This window comes from Suncus etruscus, chromosome 3 (assembly GCF_024139225.1).
Source record: "Suncus etruscus isolate mSunEtr1 chromosome 3, mSunEtr1.pri.cur, whole genome shotgun sequence".
In the NCBI taxonomy this organism is placed as follows: domain Eukaryota; kingdom Metazoa; phylum Chordata; class Mammalia; order Eulipotyphla; family Soricidae; genus Suncus; species Suncus etruscus.
This window is the reverse complement of record NC_064850.1, coordinates 160,839,299-160,863,637: the sequence shown is the minus strand read 5'-3', so window position 1 is coordinate 160,863,637 and position 24,339 is coordinate 160,839,299.

Sequence of the window (24,339 nt, the reverse complement as noted above, 5' to 3'; positions counted from 1 at the left end):
AGAGATAAGAAACTATTATAAGAGTTACTTTTTTTAATGTCAGCAATAGCTCTTGTTTCCAAGAATAGTATAAAACAGAAAGCTTAAGCAAAATACCCTAAATCTAATCTGAGAGTTCTTTTTATGGAGACATGTTAGATTGATATGCCTCCAACTTCTGTGCTTTACAACAAGGCCATCCAGCCTGAATGCCCTTATGTTGAGACAGATGCAATATTTCCTTCTGGTGGGAGGAAAGGCGGCAGAAGACGGGAGCGACAGCCTTATTATGCAAAGAATGGTAATAAAGGCTGCTTTCACCACTCTCAAGAGGCCCTTTGAGAAGATGAGTAGTGGAGAAGAGCATGTGAAGGGCCAGTTGCCTATTTATCTAATAAACCCGATTACAAGCAACAGGTATGCCAGCATATAAACTACCTTGGAGTCATCAAGAATTCGAAAGAAAGCTGCCTCCCAGTGCAAATGATATGACTTTCATCTAATGATAGATATTAATTATACAGGGAAGATTGCAATAGGTTTATAAAATGGGTGTTTGCATCCTCATTATTCAGTATTTCATGCCATAATGATAAAGCAATAATGACAGAATAATAAACAAGCTTTCTATTTATTTTATTTTCCTCCCTGAAAAGCTATGAAAGTCAAACAGGATGCCTGGAGGAAGTGGGTAAAGGACCTCTAAAAAAAATCTGACAAAGGGTGAACAGAAATATTAAGTGTGAGGAGAGTGAGGAAAAGATCAAATAATAATTAGAAGACAAAAATCATGTTTTTCTTGAAGCTAAAAATTCCTAAATTTGTATCAGAATCATGATGGTGTTTTTTTTCTTGGTGGCAATAACAGCATGTATGTTTTAAAATACCCAACTCCTCAGAAAGAGCAATTGCTTCAGGGTGTGGAGTACCATGCTAAGAATGAACACCTGAGGCCTCGTGTCAGGTACCCAGCAGTACCTGTCAGATTGGTGATTGCTGAAAGTTCCACCTGTTCAGTAGGCTGCAATGAAAAGCAGAGCCAGATTGTGGGAGAAAAAAATGTTGTAGAAAAAAGTGTGGGAAGGGTTGAGATCAACAATAAGAGAAATGAGGGCAGGAAGTGGTGGGTGGATGGCAGGAGGGAGTGGTACCAGAGAGAATGCAGGAGTAAACCCACAAATACCCTGTGTCAGGAGTCAGGCAAAGCATTTATCTGGATCACTTATCAAATTGCACCTCAAAAATTTTAAGGGCCTTTGGATTTTTTGTTGTTTTTAGTTTTGTGGTCACACCTAGAAATGCTCAGGGGTCACTCCTTCCAGTGGTGCTAAAGAACAAGATGGGATAATGGGATGCCAGAATTGAATCTTGGTCAGACACACTCTAGGCAAGCTCCCTACTTGTTGTACAATCTCTCCATCTTCAAATTAAGAGTGTTGGTTTTTAGGTCACATCCAGCAGCGCTCACGGGTCCCTCCTTGCTCTATGCTCAGAAATCGCTCCTGGCAGCAGGCTCGGGGGACGAAATGGGATGCCGGGATTCAAACCACCGTCTCCTTCTGCATGCAAGGCAAATGCCCCATCTCCATGCTATCTCTCCAGCCCCCAAATTAAGGATATGATGGAGGGCATGGGCGGGGAAGTAAGAAGAAGAGATTGACTTACTAGAATCCCCAAATAATCCTCTGAGAAGAAAGTCTGCCCAAAAAAAGCCTGTTTGATTTATCTCAGAGTAATTCCACATATTCATGCCAGCCACCTATTTGCCTACCCGTCTATTGCTTAGTTTTTCTCAATTCATCCGCAATGAATCCTGATAGATGTGTTTTTTTCAAATCACCAGGAGTCTTGATTTCTGTGATACAACATTCTTTAATAGAGAAGATAATAAAAATACTTTTATATCAATAAAAAATACAATTATCCATGTTCTTTAAAAGATACCTCTAAAGATAAGGTCAAGCATGTCTTACTAGGTGTTTATAAATTCTATTATTTACATACAGATAAGATTTCATCTAGCTCATCTGGTTAATGCAATGAGCATGGAAACCCAATCTGGAAATGGTAGATGGTAAATATAAAAAGGAAACCCTGTAAATTATATGCCTCTGGTTCAAAAAAACTGTGATAAATCTAACCTTTGGAAGATTTACTTTTCACTTATAAAAAGAGATTAATCATGTAAAATGGAGAAGGAAAACAATATTTGATCTATTGAAGCCAACACTACTTCACCTTGTTCAGAAATCAACAACTGTACCTAAGTTTCAAATGAGCAGTTGTAGCTTATTTTTCATGAGCACAGTCATTAATAGCCAGTGTAGATGTCTTTTCTCCTTCAGCACTTGAACTCTCATTATTTTATTTAAAAAGCAAAATAAAGGCCCGAAGAGATAACATGGAGATAGGGCGTTTGCTTTGCATGCAGAAGGTCATTGGTTGGAATCCCAGCATCCCATATGGTCCCCCGAGCCTTCCAGGAGCAATTTCTGAACAGGAGTAATCCCTGGGCACTGCTGGGTGTGACCCAAAACCAAAAAAAGGGGGGCAAAATAAAAATAAGTCTCTTAGAATTTTCTTCTTATTTAAAAGAATACTCTGGGCTTTTATATAATATGCTGCTGTGTCCTGAGATTAAACTTGTATTTGATCTGTAGTTACCTTATTCTGTACTCAGGGACTCTATATTCCAAGGAATAAATTCTCACTCAAGACATTTTTGGTGTCTTTCCGGGCTGGAGTTGTGAATAAGACAGACTCTGCTGGGCCCCTTAAGCTTGGCAGACATTTTGGGGCTTCCCCCGGCTGGCTTCAACCTGGGAACTTAGATCTTCTCTGGCATTCATCCCCTGATGGCTTGCCTTGGCTGAGGTGAGTCTTTCCGGGCCAGAGTTGGGGATAAAGCTGACGGCTGGGCCCCTTAGGCTCGGCAGACATTTTGGGGCTTCCCCCAGCTTGCTTCAACCTGGGAACTTTGATCTTCTCTGGCATTTATCCCCTGAGGGCGTGCCTCAGCTGAGGTGTGTCTTTCCAGACCAGAGTTGTGGATAAGACAGACTGCTGGGCCCCTTAAACTCCGCAGACATTTGGGGCTTCCCCCGGCTTGCTTCAACCTGGGAACTTTGATCTTCTCTGGCATTCATCCCCTGATGACTTGCCTTGGCTGAGGTGAGAATTTCTGGGCTGGAGTTGCGGATAAAGCTGACTCTGCTGGCCCCCTTAAGCCCACCTATAAGGGGTCGAAGTAGAAGAGCACATTCCACCTAGCCAATGAATACCCACAACACGTAGAAAACCCCACAGCATAAGTGTGACAATGGGGAAACTACACAGACCAACATCAGCCATAGAGAGTGAAGATGGAGACTCTGATGACCCAACAATGGCCAAGCACCTAAGCAGTCTTTCAGAAATGGAATTTAGAGAAGAAATATGGAGGATGCTCACAGAACTCAAAGAAAGTATAGATCAGAACACGAATAAAAATCAAGAGAATATGAAGATAGAAATCAGAAAACTCCAAACTGAAATATCAGGTCAAATAACAGGTCTGAAAACCTCAGTAGACAAATTGAAGAACATAATGGATGAGCTTCCCAACAGGTTAACAGCAGCTGAGGATAGAATTAGTGCTCTGGAAGATGTGATGCATAACAACTTTACACAGCAGAAGAGATTGGAAAAAAGCCTTAAATCAAATGATCAGACAATGGAAAAATTACTCAAAAAATATGAGCAGATGAAAATAGAAGTCTTTGATAAGCTCAACAGAAACAACTTTAGAATCATTGGAGTCCCAGAGACTCAAGAAGAAAATCTCCAGGAAGAATCAACAGTCAAGAACAACATCACAGAGAAACTACCAGAGCTAAAGAAAACATGTGACCAAATCCTGCATGCCCGAAGAGTACCAGCTAAAAAAGACCCCAGGAGAAACACCCCAAGACACATCCTAGTCACAATGATGAATCCCAAAGATAGAGATAGAATACTGCAAGCAGCAAGATCAAAAAGAGAAATTACATTCCAGGGAGCATCCTTATAATTTACAGCAGACCTGTCAGAAGAAACACTCAAGGCCAGAAGGCAGTAGTGGGATATAGTGACAAAACTCAATGAAATAAATGCTTCACCAAGAATACTGTACCCAGCAAAACTCACTTTCAGGTTTGAAGGAAGTATACATGGCTTCACAGATAAACAACAGCTCAAAAACTTTACAAACTCAAAATCAGCCTTCAAAGAAAAACTGAAAGATCTATTCTAAAGACAAGACAGAACAAAAACACACCAAACTTCTACACAAAGATGGCAATAAATCCCATGACAATTATTTCTCTCAATGTCAATGGACTAAATGAACCCATTAAGAGGCAAAGAGTGGCGAAATGGATCAAAAAACTGAAGCCAACCTTCTGCTGCCTACAAGAAATACACCTGAATAAACATAAACTCAAAATCAAAGGCTGGAGGAAAATCATTCAAGCCAAAAACACCCTTAAAAAAGCGGGGGTGGCCATACTAATATCACATGACACAAACTTTATACTCAGAAAAGTTGTAAGGGACAAAAATGAATATTATGTACTAATCAAGAGATATGTACAGCAGGAAGAAATCACTCTCCTAAACATATATGCACCAATGAGGAACCAGCAAAGTATTTAATACAATTGTTGACAAATCTAAAAAACGATATCAATAATAACACAATAATTGTGGGAGACCTCAACACAGGCTTGTCAACACTTGATAGGTCAACCAAATTGAAACCCAACAAAAATATACTAGACCTGAAAAGAGAAATGGAAGAAAGAGGCCTAAGATATATATATATATATATATATATATATATATATATATATATATATATATATATATATATATATATATATATATATATAGGACACTCCATCCTCAGAAACCTGGATACACATTCTTTTCCAATGTACACGGGTCATTCTCCAGGATAGACCACATGCTGGCACATAAAACATAACTCCATAAAATCAAGAAGATAGAAATTTTGCAGGCTACCTTTGCTGACCACAAGGCTCTGAAGCTTTGAGAAACTCTACACACTAAATATGAGAACCTGGACGAAATGGATAAATTTTTGAACTCATATAACCTTCCACAGTTGAATAAAGAAGATGTAGCATATCTAAACACCCCTATCACTATTGAGGAAATTAAAACCGTAATCAAAAATTTGCCCAAAAACAAAAGCCTAGGCCCTGATGGATGCATGAATTAATTCTTTTAAACCTTTCAAGAGGAACTACTACTGACAAGGCTCTTTTATGAAATCCTGACCAGGTTCTTTTATGAAATCGAAAAAAACAGGAACACTTCCAAATAGCTTTTATGAAGCCAACATCACCTTAATACCAAAACCAGATAGAGATGCTGCCAAAAAGAAAATTACAGACCAATATCTCTGATGAACACAGATGCAAAGATCCTCAACAAAATCCTGGCAAGCAGGATCCAGTGCCTCATCAAGAAGATCATTCACTTTGATCAAGTAGGTTTCATCCCAGGAATGCAAGGCTGGTTTAACATCTGTAAATCTATCAACATAATACACAACATAAACAAAAGAAAAATAAAAATCACATGGTCATATCAATAGACGCAGAAAAAGCATTTGATAAGGTTCAACACCCATTCTTGATGAAAACTCTCAGCAAGATAGGAATAAAAGGAACCTTTCTCAATATAGTTAAGGCCATCTACCACAAGCCAGTGGCAAATATTATCCTCAATGGAGAAAAACTAAAAGCCTTCCCTCTAAATTCTGGTATAAGACAAGGCTGTCCTCTCTCACCACTCCTATTCAACATTGTACTGGAAGTACTTGCTATAGCGATTAGGCAAGAAAAAGATATCAAGGGAATCCAGATAGGAAAGAAAGAAGTCAAGCTCTCACTGTTTGCGGATGACATGATACTCTACTTAGAAAACTCTAAAGACTCTACCAAAAGGCTTCTAGAAATAATGAATTCATATAGCAAAGTGGCAGGCTACAAAATTAACACACAAAAATTAATGGCCTTTTTATACACAAATGATAGGGAAGAAATGGACATTAAGAGAACAATCCCATTCATATTAGTGCCACACAAACTCAAATATCTTGGAATCAACCTGACTAAAGATGTAAAGGATCTATACAAAAAAAACTATAAAACACTGCTCCAAGAAATAAGAGAGGACACACGGAAATGAAAACACATACCCTGCTCATGGATTGGCAGGATCAAAATCATTAAAATGACAATACTTCCAAAAGCATTGTACAGATTTAATGTGATTCCTCTAAAGATACCCATGACATTTTTCAAAGAAGTGGATCAAACACTTCTGAAATTCATTTGGAACAATAAACAACCTCGAATAGCTAAAGCACTCCTTGGGAAAAGGAATCTGGGAGGCATTACTTTCCCCAATGTTAAGCTGTATTACAAAGTAATAGTTATAAAAACAGCATGGTATTGGAAAAAAGACAGACCCTCAGATCAGTGGAATAAGCTTGCGTATTCAGAGAATGTTCCTCAGACATATAACCACCTAGTTTTTTATAAAGGAGCAAGAAATCCTAAATGGAGCAAAGAAAGCCTATTCAACAAGTGTTGTTGGCACAACTGGTTAGCCATTTGCAAAAAAATGAACTCAGACACCCAGCTAACACCATGTACAAAGGTAAAAATCCAAATGGATTAAAGACCTTGATATCAGATCTGAAACTATAAGGTATATAAAACAACATGTAGGTGAAACACTCCAGGACATTGAGACTAAAGGCATCTTTAAGGAGGAGACAGCACTCTCCAAACAAGTGGAAGCAGAGATAAACAGATGGGACTATATTAAGCTGAGAAGCTTCTGCATCTCAAAGGAGATAGTGCCCAGAATACAAAGGCCACACACTGAGTGGGAGAAATTATTCACCCAATACTCATCAGATAAAGGACTAATATCCAAAATTTACAAGGTACTGACAGAACTATACAAGAAAAAAACAACTAACCCCATCAAAAAATGGGGAAAAGAAATGAACAGACACTTTGAAAACAAAGAAAGGCAAATGGTCATAAGGCACATGAAAAGATGCTCAACATCACTAATTATCAGGGAGATGCAAATCAAAGCTACTATGAGGTACCACCTCACGCCACGGAGATAGGCACACATCACAAAAAAGGAAAACAAGCAGTGCTGGTGGGGATGTGGAGAGAAAGGAACTCTTTTTTTTTTTTCACTGCTGGTGGGAATGCCGTCTAGTACAACCTTTATGGAAGGCAATATGGAGATTCCTTCACAAACTGGAAATTGAGTTTCCATATGATCCAGCTATACCACTCCTAGGAATATACCCGAGGAACACAAAAATACAACACAAAAATCCCTTCTTTATACCTATATTCATTGCAGCGCTATTTACAATAGCCAGACTCTGGAAACAACCAAGATGCCCTTCAACAGATGAGTGGCTAAAGAAACTATGGTACATATACACAATGGAATACTATGCAGCCGTAAAGAGAGATGAAGTCATGAAATTTTCCTATACATGTATGTACATGGAATCTATTATGCTGAGTGAAGTAAGTCAGAGGGAGAGAGAAAGACGCATAATGGTTTCACTCATCTATGGGTTTTAAGAAAAATGAAAGACACTTTTAACAGTATCTCAGAGATAAGAGAGATGAGGGCTGGTAGGTGCAGCTCATGACATGAAGCTCATCACATAGAGTGATGAGTGCAGTTGGAGAGATGACTACACTGAAAACTATCATAACAATGTGAATGAATGAGGGAAGTAGAAAACCTGTCTCGAGTACAGGGGTGGGGAGGAGGGAGATCTGGGAAATTGGTGGTGGAAATGTTGCACTGGTGAAGGGGGGTGTTCTTTATATGATTGTAATCATAAAACTATAATCATATTCGTAATCATGGTGTTTAAAGAAAGATAATTATAAAAAAAGATTATAGGCCACACATGTTGGTCAGGGCTGAATAAAGATGATATCTCCAGAAAAAAAAATTTCCAAGATCCCTGACCATCAGTGGGGACGTGTTTCTGAAACTTTTCCTAGTCTCACCCCTTTCTGACCTTGTTTCCTTCTTTCTTCCTGTGCCCCCAACTTGCTAGAGGCTGCAAGTTCACTGTTGGTATGAGCTCACATTTTCTTTTTTTTTTTTTTTTTGGTTTTTGGGTCACACGAGCAGTGCTCAAGGGTTACTCCTGGCTCTACACTCAGAAATCGCTCCTGGCAGGCTCAGGGGACCATATGGGATGCCATATGGGATGTCATTGAACCAATGACCCTCTGCATGCAAGGCAAATGCCTTACCTCCATGCTATCTCTCCAGCCCTATGAGCTCACATTTAAGTGATTTTTTTTACCTGTTACTCCCTTGGAATATTATGGGACCCAGGGAGGGTCAGATAGTTCCTATAAGACTCAGTGCAATAAGGGCAGGTTAAAGTCTAATTATCCTCTGAACTTTCCTTATTGTTACATTTTCAAGGAGTATATCCACAAAAGCAGAAGTCAAAATTATTTGGGGGTGATTCTATCTCCTGAGTCAGAGAGGAACAGGAGGACAGATGTGTAGCAATAGTACATACCATGAGCCTCTTCACACCTTAACTATTAGAATAGCCAAAATTCTTTTTAGTGCCTGAATCTGACTTTGCAACCAACCTGCTTTCAGCGCTTTTATCAATTCCCATCACTTATCCCACTGATATGATCTGTAAAATGACCTGGCTCCAACTACATCTCTACAATCTCTCTTGCTTTCTACTGGAGCCAATTTTCTTGTTCCAGTTTCTCTTCATACTTCCCACACACACACAAGAAAGAGTTTAAACATGTTGTTCCCTTTGCTTTAGCCTTTTGCCTAGTAAATTCTTGCAATTCTCAACCAAAATGAACTTCAGAGGGAATATATCTGATGAAATTACATTTCCCCCAATGGAAGGTTCTATATACCCTTCACACCTGCAATGTTATTTCATCTTTGTGATTGACTATCTTGCTCCCCAATTGAAATCTAACGTTCCTCAAGACAAGTACATAGTTTGGTCTAACCACTTTTCTTTTCTTTTCTTTTCTTTTTTTTTTTTTTTTGGGGGGGGGGGGGTCAAACCTGGCAGTGCTCAGGAGTTAGTCCTGGCTCTACACTCAGAAATCACTCCTAGCACTCGGGGGATCATATGGGATGTCGGGATTTGAAGCACCGTCCTTCTAGATGCAAGGCAAATGCCTTACCTTCATGCTATCTCTACGGCCCCATCAAACCACTTTTCTAAAAACTTTTCCCCATTAGGATGAAGTCTGGCTCACAGAGATCTCTCAATAAATATTGGTTAATTGATTAGAGCAGAGAATATTTCTAAATAAAATGTTAAAGGTCAAATGTTGGCAAAGCACTACAGACTAAAGCAGATAAATTGAGTAATGAAAAATGAAGACAGAAATGTGAACCTCATCAACATTGAAAATTTAAAAATGAAAAAAATATTGATGGTGAATGAAAATGCTAGTTTTATAGGAAGGAGGATATGGCATATTTGTTGAAAGCGAAATAGAATTTTCAAGTGGCAAAGGGTGTCTGTCATTGACAGAACAAGACATAAGGAGAGAACAAGATTAAGACATGTAGAGAAATTGCCCTTGAAAAAAATAAGCAGCTTTTGAAACAAGACAGAAAGAGATGAAGATTAATAAAATATAGGAATGTTTATGTTGAGAAGTGAATAGTCTTTAAAAGTCTTGAATCCTCCATACCCTTACAGCACTATATGCTCTTTAGCCCTCCTTAGAAAAAGAAATACTATTCTCAATTTTAGCCTTTAAATTGGTTTTCTCTGCCTCACTTTTAAAGCTCATTCTCTCGCTACTTACCAGCCTTGTCACCACTCCAACCAGTGCCTGGGAAAAATCTTCTGCCGTCTGAGATCTTAACCCTGGATCACTGTCATTTACTTTATCTAGACTTTATTATCTATACTAGCAGGATGCAGACAACAGTGAGCATCACAACCAAATGTACAGGCACTGTTACATACATGTGACCACCAGCAAGCAAAACAACTGAAAACTGAGCGAATATCACGCCCAGGTATGTGCAATTTCCGGTCCTGACAGCAACAAAGGGACAGAGCACATGGTAGGAAGTAAAAATTAAGAAATACCATAGAAATTTCATGAGAATAGTGTCACATCTCTCTGTGAATAAACCTCATCATCACATTACTAAAGATTTCCTTCAATGCCCATGATCAGATTGGAAATTCATCTATACTTTCCTTTTACCCTCTTCCTCTTCTCCTCTGCTGACCTCCATATTTTTCAGTCTAAGAACTTTATCTACTGTGATTTGCTAGTTTGCTTGCTTTCATTACTTATATTCCACATATAAAAAAAACTATTTAGTGATTATTTTCACTGTCTGACTTGTTCTGCTTTGAATAGTCTTCCTCCATATAACTATGTTTTCAGATGCATTATATTGCTTAATTCACACAACATTTCATAATATAAGAATAATTAACTGAATATGACAGAGCTAAGCTTCGTACTAACAGTAAAAGTTGTTTTCAACTTTTCTTTTGATGGCTATGATCTTTTCAATCAAGTGCATTTTAACTAAATTTTGCATGTAAATTATGTTAAAGCAAAAAAATGTCTTTGGCCTGAATTGGTCACAGCCTTGTCTAGATGTTTTTGTCCATTAAAGATAAACATATCAGGGGCCAGAGCAATAATGCAGTAGGTAGCATTTGTTCTACATGCTGCCAACCCACTTTAATACTCAGCATACCATATGGTCTCCCAAGCATACCAGGGGTGATTTCTGAGTGCAGAGCCATGAACGCAGAGCTAGGAATAATGCCTGAGTCCCACTATGTGAGACCCACCCCCTCTAAAATGTATAGATAAATAAGAAGAATTTAAAAAAAATAAAAATAAACTTATCAGATGAAGAAATCACTGTAAGTATTAGAGACATTTTGAGACAGAGGGGCCCTACCATCATCCCTTAAAATATCCCAGAATTCACCCAGAAAAGAAGAGACCATTGTACCTGCCCATAAAATTGGCCCTTGTTCCATAGTTTTAGTCTCAATAAATATAATAGCTACAAGTACCATTTTTTTTTTGCTGACAACATATTCATCTTGAATAAATTGTGAGTTTTTTGTTTATTTATTTGGGGACTTATCCAACACCCAGTGATGTTCAGGAGTTACTCCTGGCTCTGTGCTCACAAATTTCTTCTGGCAGGCTCTGGAGACTACATAGAATGCCAGAAATCAAACTTGGTTCAGCTGCTTGCAAGGCAAATACCTTACCCTACCTTACCCACTGTGCTATCTCTCTGGCCCCTAAGAAAAGTTATTAATTTCTTTCTCTCTCAACATTTTTTTGTTTGTTTGTTTGGTGCCATATCCAGCAGTGTTCAGGGATTACTCCTGGCTCTGTGCTCAAGGATCATTCCTGGGGGTGCTCAGTGGACCATATATTGCTTGAGGGACTGAACCAGAGTCAGCAATATATCAGGCCAGATATTATAATATCAGGTTCCTCTCTCTCAACTTTAAATGAATTTTTATGTTATTATTACTTTGAGGGGCCTCCTAGCTGTGCTGAAAACTCCAGAGGTCATTCCTGTTGATCTCTGGTCATGTTGTATGAAAGCTGAGATGCTCAGTGGCTCCAGGGCCATATATGGGTAATAAGAAGGGATATAACAGAAGAAAAAAAAAAAAGAAGAAATCTAACTTACTCCCAGGTTCAATCCACAACATCCCATATGGTCCCCCGAATCTACCAGGAGTGATTTCCGAGCGCAGAACCAGTAGTAACCCCTGAGCACTGCTGGGTATAGCCCTCCATTTTTTCTTACATTTTTACTTTATGCATAATTATCATTTGCATTATTATTTTTGGTAGTTTTTTATTCTTTCTTTTCTTTTCCATTTTTGGGCCACAACCAGTGGATCTCAGGGGTAACTCCTGGCTTTGCACTCAGAAGTTACTCCTGGCAGGCTGGGGGACCCAAAGGGGTGCCAGGGATCTAACCAGGGTCAGACGCATGCAAGGCCCTATCCACTATGCTATTGATTATTTTTTAGGATTAAAAAGAGGAGTGAAATGTAAAGAACTTATTCTATTTTACAACTCTTGATGAAATATGACTTAATCTTAGGCAAGCAGATGGGAATCATATAGTTCTTCTTCTTGAGAGATAGAGTTAAGACTGCAAAATGATACACAAAATATTAATGTTTTAATAAAGTAATGACTAGCTAATTAGTCTATTTGGGATATGCCCCATCTCAAGAACTAAATTTTCTGTACACATGACTAAATCTGACTCACAGCAGACTTGTTTGACTACCAAATCATCTGACTCAATAAAGCAATCCTGTTTATTTTCTAAATGCCCCATATAATTAGGAAGACAGTCACTTCCTTTAATATACAGGTACATACTACAATCCTTAAAACTGTTCTTCTTGATATCAAAACAAACTCATTCATTCTTTTCTGGTTTGGGGCTGGTTTTTCTTTTTCCAACATTTTGTTTATTTGTATATGTATTGAGGCCACACTCAGTGGTACTTAAGGGTTACTCCTGGCTCTTCATTCAGGAATCACTCCTAGCAACAATCATATTTTTAATATCTATTATTTTCTCTAAACTACCTGTAGAATAATAACACTCAGAATCACCTTTATTTAAGTTTATTTAGACTGATTTCTAGGCCTTGTCCCTACAGCATAATTACAATTGGTCAGGAAGGGCCCTCTGAAATGCATTTTTCTGGATCCCCAGAGGAGCTGACGCTGCAGACCATACATTTAGAACTTCTGTTCTAAATAAAATTAAGGTGACTGACAGAAATCACTCTTTATTGGGCTTTAGAACAGGCAAAACACCTGAAAACAATAGTAACTAAAATAGTTTTATGTCCAGGAAAAACAATTTATCAGATTTAATCTTCAAGCTGGTTGTTGCCCTTTAATGAGTTTGACAGTTCTTAAATTATTTAGGTTAAAGAAAGAAAGCCAGGGAGTGAGAAAGAGAGAGTATGGTGAGTAAGAAGCTTGTCCGCACTCAGATGACCCAGTGCAAGCCCTGGCATCTCCAAGCACTGCCAGGAGTACTTCCTGAGTGCAAAGTCAATAGAAACTCCTGAGCTTTGCCAGGTATGTCCTTTAGGAAAAAAAATCCTGAAAATATAAAAATTAAAATTTAAAGCATCACAATTTAATAAAGACCTAATAGTAAATTAACTGAAAGTAATTTTTCCCAGCTCTTGTAAATAACCCAATGATTAAAATTACTTGAATACCAGGGTCAGAATAATAGCACAGTGGGTAGGATATTTGCCTTGCAAGTGGCTGACCGGGGTTTAATCCCTGGCATCCCATATAGTCCCCCAACCCTGCCAGGAGTGATTTCTGAGCTCAGAGCCAGGAGTAACCCCTGAGCACCTGCAGGTGTGGCCCAGAAACAAAGAAAAAAGTTACGTGAATACCTAAGCACAATATTGCTTATGTAAACCTCAGTAGACAATTTTCTTTTTCAAGTAAAAAGTTTGTTCAGAGTTGTTTTTCAAAAATCAGTGAATGATTTATTCTTCTTTTAATATCTTCAGTTAGAGCAATTGTTTCCAATTTATCTTTTCAAAGCACATTTTATAACAAGGGTTAAAAATTATACAAAAGGAAAACAAATTTATTTTTTTAACTGATAAAACCAAATGAAGCAGGATTCCTACAGCAACTAATAAAGCATGTCTTTTAACATTTGTAAATTTAGTAGATGCCACTTTAATACAATGTGGAAGTGTATATTGGTCCTCAGTTCATTAGTTTTAGTATGCCCTGTTAAAATATCTTACTTGCATTTTTGTATCTGCCAAGATGTCAGTTCTGACATGACTCTCTTCAGGCGAAATGTAGTTGGCCTTTCCTCCTTTTTCGCTGACACAGAAAATGAACAATTTCTTAACATCATTTAGGATAATGCTATCTGAATCATAGCAAGTTCAAGTATAAATGAGGTGCACATGTTAAGTCATCTGCAGAAAGGTACAATTTTACAATTGGCTAAATTAGTTGAGGGCATGAAAATTTTGCAGCCAGACTAACCAATTCAAGAAGTACATCTGACTGTAGAAAAATTTCCAAATTTAAAAAGACCAGCCTTTAATGTCCTCATTTCCACTTGCATATAACATTTGACTTTAATCTAATGTATATGCAAGTTGCTTCCTGCAATGTTAAGCATTAACTATAATGCACCCTTATCTAGGATACATTTGATGATTTGGGTTGGCCATTAAAATATTTAAATTGAGCACTTAAGTACAGTTTAGAAAATTATATTCTCTACATTTGAAATAACCATAAATAAAACTCTCTTTAAATTATTATGGAAGAATAATGCTAAGTGAGAATAGCAGAATACAAAATTGAATCTACACTGTAATTGCAACTATATAAAATTGGTTATGCATGCAAAGAAGATTGGAGGGAAAACATGGAGACTAAAAGTGACAGATTTGTTAAGGAAGGACATTAGAGAGAAATATCTTTTTAAGGAATACTATACTTTTATTAAGTTATTTGTTAATTTTTAGAGGAAAATTATTTGAAGTTGTTTTTTCCTTTTGAGTAGAATATTTTTTCTTATCATTGGTGGTACTTTATGTTATCAAAACATAGGAAAGGTAGTTTGTATTAGAGAAATAGTTTTTAACTTCAAATAAGTGCACTTTTGAACCCCATAATATTATTACTGTGGTTTTATTTTGTTTTAGAACTACACTCAGAACTCTCAGGGGTCACTCCTGGTACTGCTCTAGGTTCAATCTGTGCTGTCAGAAATGAAACCCAGTTGTCCGTGTACCAGGCAAGTACCTTACCAGCTGTACTCTCTATCTCTCTAGCCCACTAATGAATGAATATTCTTTATACAGATATTATTATTGCCATTCATCACTAATATTACAATTATCGAAAATACTAGCCTTCCAACCAGAAATAATCATGGTATCATAATAAAGACAAATGAACTAAATTACTGATGAAGTTGAAAGTTGCAGTATTTTGATTAAACAGCCAGCAGGAATTGTCAGACTAATTAACTCAGGGTCAGGCTACTGCTGAACTAAATGCCAGAACTATCAAAATCCAATACAGGCTATGCCCCGTTACTTCACTAAGACTACATATTTGTACTTAAGAGTAATGATCTGATGTTTTAAGAAAGTTCAGCTCAGTAAAATAACTGCTGTTTAAAACTATTTGTGCCAGGGCTATTGTCAGCAAATCACTCAACTTCATCTAGTCAAACTAGATCTTTTCAGTTCTGAAACTAGAAATGCTTCGCATCTCTATAGAGAATGCAAGAGGGTTTGGGGAAAGTTTATAATGATTTTATTTTCTAACCATAATGATATGTGATGAGAGGCTTTTATTCTCAAGAATTAAAGCCCAAATTGATGCCCCATATTTGTCCTTCAAGTTAATATAACAAGCATTAAAAGTGTTCTCATCTATTTTGCTCTTTCCCTTACCTGATTACCCTCATTTTATTTTATCATTGCCTATAAAAATGTTAATCATCATACAGGTAATTAGAAAATTTAGTTATAAGTCACTAGCCCAAGTTGCTAGATATTAGTACAACTTCTGCAACAATAGAATACAGATATTAGCCACACTTCTTTAAAAACTAACAAACAAACATCAAGCATCTATTTGCTTTCATTTAAGTGAAAGGTGAGATTACTCACTAGAAACCTGATCACTGTTGCACATACTAAATTGGTTAAGATGCAACATAACATTAATTTCAAATATACAATTGTGGTTGTCAACTGCAATGATGTTTTCAGGCCTCAAAAAGAAAGTCGACCAGTATCAATTGCATAGAGATCAGGGATGCTATTAAAATATCTGGTCAAACATATGCAATGGAAATAATAGGACTGGGCCAGAACAGCATGTAGGATACTTGCCTTGCATGCAGTCAATCTGGGTTTAAAGCCCAGAAAACACATACACAAGTATTGCTGGGAATGATTTCCCTGAGCACAGAAGCAGGAATTCGCACTGTGCACCACCCAGTGTGGCCCCAAAACCAGAAATATATAACAACAGGACAAACCACTACAATAAAAATTCTAAATTCTGTATCATATGGTCATTATTGCCTCAGTTGATAGATTCTGATTATACAAAAAAAGAAAATTAAAACAAACAAGCAAAACCTGGGAGAAGTCCATCTAGAGGTTATAAATATCAATCTAAAAAGAATAAAGGGAGGGGCCAGAGTGGTGGGGCAAGCAATTTTTAAGTTCATAGCCAGGAGCAACCCCTGACCATCACCAGGTATGGCCAAACACACACACACACACACACACACACACACACACACACACAAAATAAAACAACAACAAAAACAATATAAACAAAGCACTAAAAAAGAAACAAAATTCAAACAAAAGACCAAAACCAGCAACTACAAAAAAAGCAACAAATACAACAACCAAACAATAACCAAGAGAATGAAAAATAAAAAGGAAAGAAAAGAAAAGAAAAGAAAAAAGGAAGGAAGACTGGTGTGGCAATATTGGGGAAACTAGAAAGGGAATTCCCTTGGCCTAAAATATACAGGGTTTTTCTGCCCTTAAAATATACTGTCGGGCCCGGAGAGATAGCGCAGCAGCGTTTGCCTTGCATGCAGCTGATGCAGGACCTAAGGTGGTTGGTTGGAATCCCGGTGTCCCATATGGTCCCCCGTGCCTGCCAGGAGTAACCCCTGAGCACCGCCAGATGTGGCCCAAAAACCAAAAAAAAAAAAAAAAAGAAAAGAAAAGAAAAGAAAAGAAAAGAAACATACTGTCATGGGAATAACTACAGGCTCCACGTATACTCCTTTTCACATCCCAAAGATTTTTTTATGGTGCCAGGAAACTTTCCACTCAGTTGTGGATGATAGAATGAGGAGCCTCTAACTAGAAATCTTGATATTTGCACAAGTCATAGGATGACGCCTAGGATAGCGTCTTTCTTTACAGTTCTAGCAGTTCTATCACTGTTGTTCTAATAAGTCTTCTGTAATTGATGGTCTTTATTTTTGCACAGATCTTAGAACTAAGCCTAGGATATTCTTTTATTATGTTCCCAGAAGGTCTGCTCTGTCGCAGTTGAAAAGTCAGACCTCTGGAATCAGACATCTTGGTTATTGTACAAATCCTAGGCCAAAGCCTAGGCTAGAGTCTTTCTTATTGGTCCCAGAATAAGTTCTGCCCAGTCATGGTTGTCAAAGCCAGTCTTCTGTAGTTAGCGATCTTGGTTTTTGCACAGATCAAAGGATGACGTGTCTTCTGGTTTCATTTTACCATTAGGAGATTAGATAGTACAACCTGCTCTTAGATTAAGTTGTTGCTGTTTCCTCCATTGTCAGGATGTCATATGAAAACCAGTGCAATCAACCTGAGTTTTTAAAACTTAGTTTCTATCTGAAACGCAACTACAAACATGTTTGTAACCATTGTTCTTAAATATACTATTATAAAAAAAGATGGTTTTAAAATATACATAAAAAATAAACTTAGTTTCAGTCCACATATTGTTGTACTTTATTACAGAAAACCTAGCAAATTAATACATGTATGACATAATATACTCTCAACAGACATAATACTTAAGAAACAGCTTACTAGCTACTTCCAAATACTCTTCCACAACTATGTAACAAGGAAATCACATTCTAAATTCACATTTCCAGTCTTTCTGTTCTGTACTTTTTTTCTCAGTACTCTGACAGATTATTCTTTTTTTAATATAATTTTTATTTTGATCATGGTGGCTTACATATTGTTGACAATAATATTTTAGGTACATAGTAACATAAAATCAGGGAAATTCCCATTACCGAATTGTCCTCCCTCCACCTCTGTTCCTGTCCTACCTCCCATATCCTCTTCCCTCACCCCGGGAAACTACTAGAATAAGTGGTCCCCACTGTGCCTCGCTTACTACTTAGTGGTTTTACACCTGTTTGGTCTTGGTGTCTCCCTTATTTCCCTCTCTAACTGGGAGGCAGGACTAGATAGTTCAAGTTATGTGGTTTTGTTTAAAGAAGAGAAAAGTAATAAACTGGGGTAAAATTCTGCCGAAAATGGGCGGAATCCTTCTAGAGGCTCTCATCATTTGAGAGACGAAGGAGAAAAAGAAGGTGAAAAACACCCCAACAGTACAAAAAGAAGTGTCAAATATCCAGTGAGGACTCCAACAATAACGATAAGCACCACACACACACACACACACACACACACACACACACACACACACACACAAAACATGGTCTTGAGATAAAAAACATGGCAGAGCACATAAAGAAAGAAAAGAAAAAAATAAGTATAAATGGGGACAACAACTTCAATAACCACACCAAAACAAAGAAATCGACAAAAAGTAGATAGGTAAATAAAAATAAAAAATAATAATGATAAATGAAGGTAAAAATATATATATATAAAAAATAAAAAAAATGTTTTGTGCCTTTTGCTTTTTTTTTTTCCCTCCTGCACTGGCACAGTAAATATTGGGGTCATTCGAAAAGGAATTCACTTGGCCTAAGAGATATGGGGTTTCTCCACCCTTGGAGTATATTGTCATGGGATTAACTATAGACTCCGTTCAGTTTCATTTACTCTCCCATTGGTGCTTTCGTGGTGTTTGGAAGACTTCTGCTCCATCCTGGGTGATAAAATCAGATCTCTGTATCTAGAGATCTCAGTATCTGCACAAGTCCAGGAGTGGGACTTATGATGAAGTCTTTCTTTGTAGTTCTAGAAGTTCTGTTCCCTCAGTGTCATTTTAAACGATCTTCTGTGGTTGGTGGTCTTGGTCTTTGCACTGAACTTAGGATGGCACCTAGGATAGCGTCTTTCATTGTGTTTCCAGAAGCCCCATTCCGTTGCGATTGTCTCTGCCAGACCTTTGGAACTGGGGATCATGGTTGTTCTGACAGATTATTCTAACAAATCTATTGAGAGTTCTGATGATTAAAATTTCCATTTCTTTGCTACTAACTCCTACACATGGGAAGGACAGTCAACACAGTAAGTTGATACAATATAATTCCTTAGTCTAAATGACCTTACCTTCACCTTCATTTTAGTCACACAGTTGTAGTGCCCTTTAAGCCTTTTTTTTTTATTATTATTTTTGTTTTGCTTTGGGGCCACACCAGTGATGCTCAGGGGTTATTCCCAGCTATGTGCTCAGAAATCGCTCCTGGCTTGGGGGACCATATGGGATGTGGGGGGGGGGGGTCAAACCATGGTCAGCCTTGTGCAAGTAGTGGCAAGCCCTACCATTGTGCCACTGCTCTGAATTTCATGGCATCTTTTATACTCTTTCTGACTCATGATCCTTAACTCTCCTATGAAGAAAGAAGAGAAATTTTGTTTCAGTTATTTCAAGAGTATCTGAAACAGGATTTGGGAAATAAGGACCTGTTATACAGCAATTATTAATTAGGTCCAAATGACTCTTTTACATGGTGATCTTAGCTAACCCATATGAGGGCATCAATATGTTTATCCATATTTAAATTTTGATTAAAAGCAAATTGAGGGGCTGGAGTGATAGCACAGCAATAAGGTATTTATCTTGCATGCAACGAACACAGGACAAACCAGGTTCAATCCTCAGCATCCCATTATGGTCCTGGAGCCTGCCAGGAGGGATTTCTGAGTGCAGAGCCAGATGTAACCCCTGAGCGCTGCCGGGTATGGCCCCCAAACAAAAACAAATAACAACAAAAAAAATCCAACTGAAATATTTTTTCCCTTAGTTCATAGACACCAGATTTCTATATTTTAGGGAGATGCTTTTGCCCAAAGAAAGAAAAAACAGAGAGCAAATCATCAAAGGAAGACTTTTTTTGATTGTTTGTTTTCTGGTTTGGGGGCCACACTAGCTGCATTCAGGGGTTACTCCTGGCAAACTTGGGGAACCATATGAAATGCTGAGGATCAAACCCAGATTGGCCATGTGCAAGGCCAATGCTCTACACACTTTTATGTTCTACCATAAAAGGAAAGCAATATAAAGGAAAAACAATCCAAAAAGATTTAACAGTAAAATATCCCAGAGGGATCTTTGATCTTGATGTTAAGTATGGCGTATACATGGAAGTAGAGCGCATAAATAAGAGTCTTTGCCCCTTGGTTAGAGATTATTGTTAATATTTCCTTTGAATACTAGTCTTCTCCCCACCCCCATGAACCCAATGGGCTTGAATAAATGAATTGAACCAATGAAATAAATTTTCATTCCCTTTGAAGATCTTCATTGACCTTTCTACCTCTCAATGTTCCCTTCCCAATCCACCTTTCTCAATTTTCCCTGCTAGCCCATTTATATCGTTCCATTTGCTTTCTCTCTGTTTCCTCATTCTCTTCCATTTACATGAATTCTTTACTCAGGTGGGGATTTATTTATTTTTTTAAATCATTTCTGGCCCTTGCACCTGTTCAAGTAACCCCACGTTTTTAAATTAGAGTTTTTATTTCTATTAGTGAGGCCTGAGAAAGAGAGTACAGGATAATGTGCTTACCTTGCACACAGCCAAACTGGGTTCAATCCCCAGCACCACATATGGTACCCTGAGCATAATCAAGAGTGATATAGTGTTTTTATATAAATATATACACACATTAAGAAAGTACTCCTTCTCTGAACTTCAAGGTATTGAAGGCAAACAACCTATTAATTTTTTTATCCCTTACATTATCTGGCACTCCAAAAATGCACACAATAAATGTATAACTGAATTAATTGACAATATTCATGTATGAAAACTTCAGTGTTACTATTTCAATCATTATACACATTTATCAAGTGATAGCTACATAAAAATTACTCAATATATACATACTTTCATTCTCTATTCTGCTTCTTTTTTATTTTTTTTTTACAAATTTTGACCTTTGAAAATATTTAACACAAGACTATTTTATTGCAGTTAAGATAAAACTTCAAATATTCCCCTACAATCAGTTGTGCATTAGCATGCACTAGCCTAATTAAAAATCAAGAACTGTAACAGAAGAAAGGAGATGGGCCATACATGGATTGCAAAGAAATAAAAAGAACTAAGTCGTACAATAAAGAGGAGACATTCTGATAGAGGTCAAGAGAAGACTGTCAAACAAGTTTTTTTACTTAGGCCCTTAGTCAGAACTTGGAAGGTTAGCATTTTAAAAATTATGTATAAATACTATTTTCTTTTGGAAAGGAAAATAATCATCTTCTAAGTAGATGAAAATAGTTTCTCCCTCAATTGTAGACTTCAAATAGAGTAATTACTCAAATGTCACTACTTTTGATTCATACATATATTCTTTTTTTATTTATCTGGGGGGGCACACCCAGTGATGTTCAAGGATTACTCCTGGCTATGGGGCTCAGAAATTGCTCTTGGCTCGGGGAATAATATGGGATACTGGGGATTGAGCCCAGGTCCATTCTGGGTTGACCATGTGCAAGGCAAAGGCCTACTGCTTCGCTATAGCTCTTGCCCCGCATACATAGATATTCTTTTTGCTTAGGATAGACTTTTCTGATCCTCCTATTCAGAATTATCCTAGCTTATTTATTTATTTATTTAAAAATTAGGTTGTTTGGGGGAATCTGAAGTCAGAAGCTTCTTTTTTTTTCTCTATTCATTTTAAATAGTTTTATTTAGGGCCGGAGAGATAGCATGGAGGTAAGGCGTTTGCCTTTCATGCAGAAGGTCATCGGTTCGAATCCCGGCGTCCCATATGGTCCCCTGTGCCTGCCAGGAGCAATTTCTGAGCACGGAGCCAGGAAAAACCCCTGAGCACTGCCGGGTGTGACCCAAAAACCACAAAAAAAAAAAATAGTTTTATTTATTGAGGTTCTGTGATTTTTAATGATGGCTTCCTATATATATATATATATATATATATATATATATATATATATATATATATATATATAATATTAAATCTATCACTAGTGTACCAACCTCCATCACCCAAGGACCCCAACACAGCTCCTTTTAATCCCTCCCACCCACACCAACTAAGTTGTGTGGATTAGTTCTCTTGTGCTGCCTTTGGCCCTTTGTTGCAAATTTGCTGTTTATATACATATATATAAGTCCCACAAATGAGAAAGATTATTTAGTATCTATCTAGAAGTCTCCTTTTAAGTCAGTTTAGAAAAATGTCAGTGTCACAGGACAAACACTATCATCTGAAGGGGAAAATAAGAAATGTATGGTGTTCATTTTGATATAAAAATTCAATCAATAGTAAATGTGACTCCTTTTAGGGTAAAAATCATAGCTTTCATTATGTATTCATAAAAATCCTGCTAGACAGCATAGTAATTACTATGTATTTAGTTTTGTCTTTCTATATAAGAATAGCCTAAGAAAATCTTGAGAAAGAACAGTGTCATCTTCCAAACTTTTGTTGTCGTTCTACCCCTGAAAACAATAGCCAAAATGCCTTTCAATTATTTGTTGTTAGATTTTTTGAGTTTGTTTGTTTGTTTTATTTTATTTTGGTCCACATCCCCCAGTGTTTAATTGTTACTCCTGCTGGAGCTCAGGGGACAATACTGGATACCATGGATCAAACTTGGATCAGCTGCATGTACAAGGCAAGCATCCTACCTGTTGTTCTGTCTTTCTATCCCTTCAACTATTTTTCAATAAAATATCTTCTTGGCGGGGCCGGAGAGATAGCATGGAGGTAAGGCGTTTACCTTTCATGCAGAAGGTCATCGGTTCGAATCCCAGCGTCCCATAAGGTCCCCCGTGCCTGCCAGGAGCGATTTCTGAGCATGGAGCCAGGAGTAACCCCTGAGCGCTGCCGGGTGTGACCCCAAAACAAACAAACAAAAACAAAACAAAACAAAATCTTCTTGGGAGGCCAGAGAGATAGCAAGGAGGTAAGGCGTTTGCTTTGTATGCAGAAGGACAATGGTTCGAATCCCAGCATCCCATATGGTCCCCCAAGCCTGCTAGGAACGATTTCTAAGTGTAGAGCCAGGAGTAACCCCTGAGGGCTGCCGGGTGTGACCCAAAAACCAAAATATATATCTTCTTGGGGCCCGAGAGATAGCACAGCAGTAGGGCTGAACCAGGATGGACCTGAGTTCAATCCCCAGCATCCTATATAGTCCTCCGAGTTCGCCAGGAGCGATTTCTGAGCACAGAAACAGGAGTAATCCCTGAGTGCCGCTGGGTGTGGCCCAAAACCAAAAACAAAACAAAGCAAAACAAAACAAAATATCTTCCTGTTGGTATAAAAGGTAAGAGGTAATTGCAGAGGAAACTTCAAAATTACATTATTTTTCCTCTACAGAGGATGACATTTTGGGCAAATGAGTAACCTCCCCAGTCACTTCTGTTCACTCTCTACTCTTACTCTATTAAAAGTAGAAAGTTATGCTTCTCAGAGATGGGCCTGGTTCTGTTTCAAATGAAATCAAAAAGTCAGTTTCTGAAAGTTGTTTTGTGATTTAAGCAGTCACTTGTTCCTTAAACTGCATCTCAGAATTATTACCTGATGAACATATCTCCAACACCACTTACCATTCATTTATTGTGTTCCTACATTGCTATCAGAGGCATTATTGAAATAGTGAAAATAGAGATGATGTGTAAATAAAGAATGGAGGGGAGGGTCCAACATGGTAAAACTGAGAGGATTTGTGCTTACCTCCTCCATGATTACAACCTAGTCTGTGAGTGAAAAAGACTACATCTGCACAGGAAAAGAGACTTGCAAGCTAGATGAATAGACTTTCTACAATAAAAGATATGAATGCTATAGATGGAAGAGAGAAACAGTGTGTGAGACAGAAAGAGATGCTCTTGCCAAGAAAGAAATTCCATAGCAGAGGTAATAAATCACAAACAGGAAGAAATCTCTAGCAGGGGTCCTCAAACTTTTAAGCAGGGGGCCAGTTCACTGTCTCTCAGACCACTGGAGGGTCTGACTCTAGTAAAAACAAAACTTATGAACGAATTCTTATGCACACTGCATAAGATCTTATTTTGCAATGAAGAAACAAAACAGATACAAATACAATATGTGGCCTGCGGGCCATAGTTTGAGGACCACTGCAAGGTATAGATTGCCAACAAGCCCCACAACAAAATTGTGACCCTGGTGAGCACATGTGTAAGCACCACATCGACCTTCACAAACTGCAATGAATTGTTTGCAACTCCTGGCAAGCATTGTCACCACTAGAGTGTGTGTAA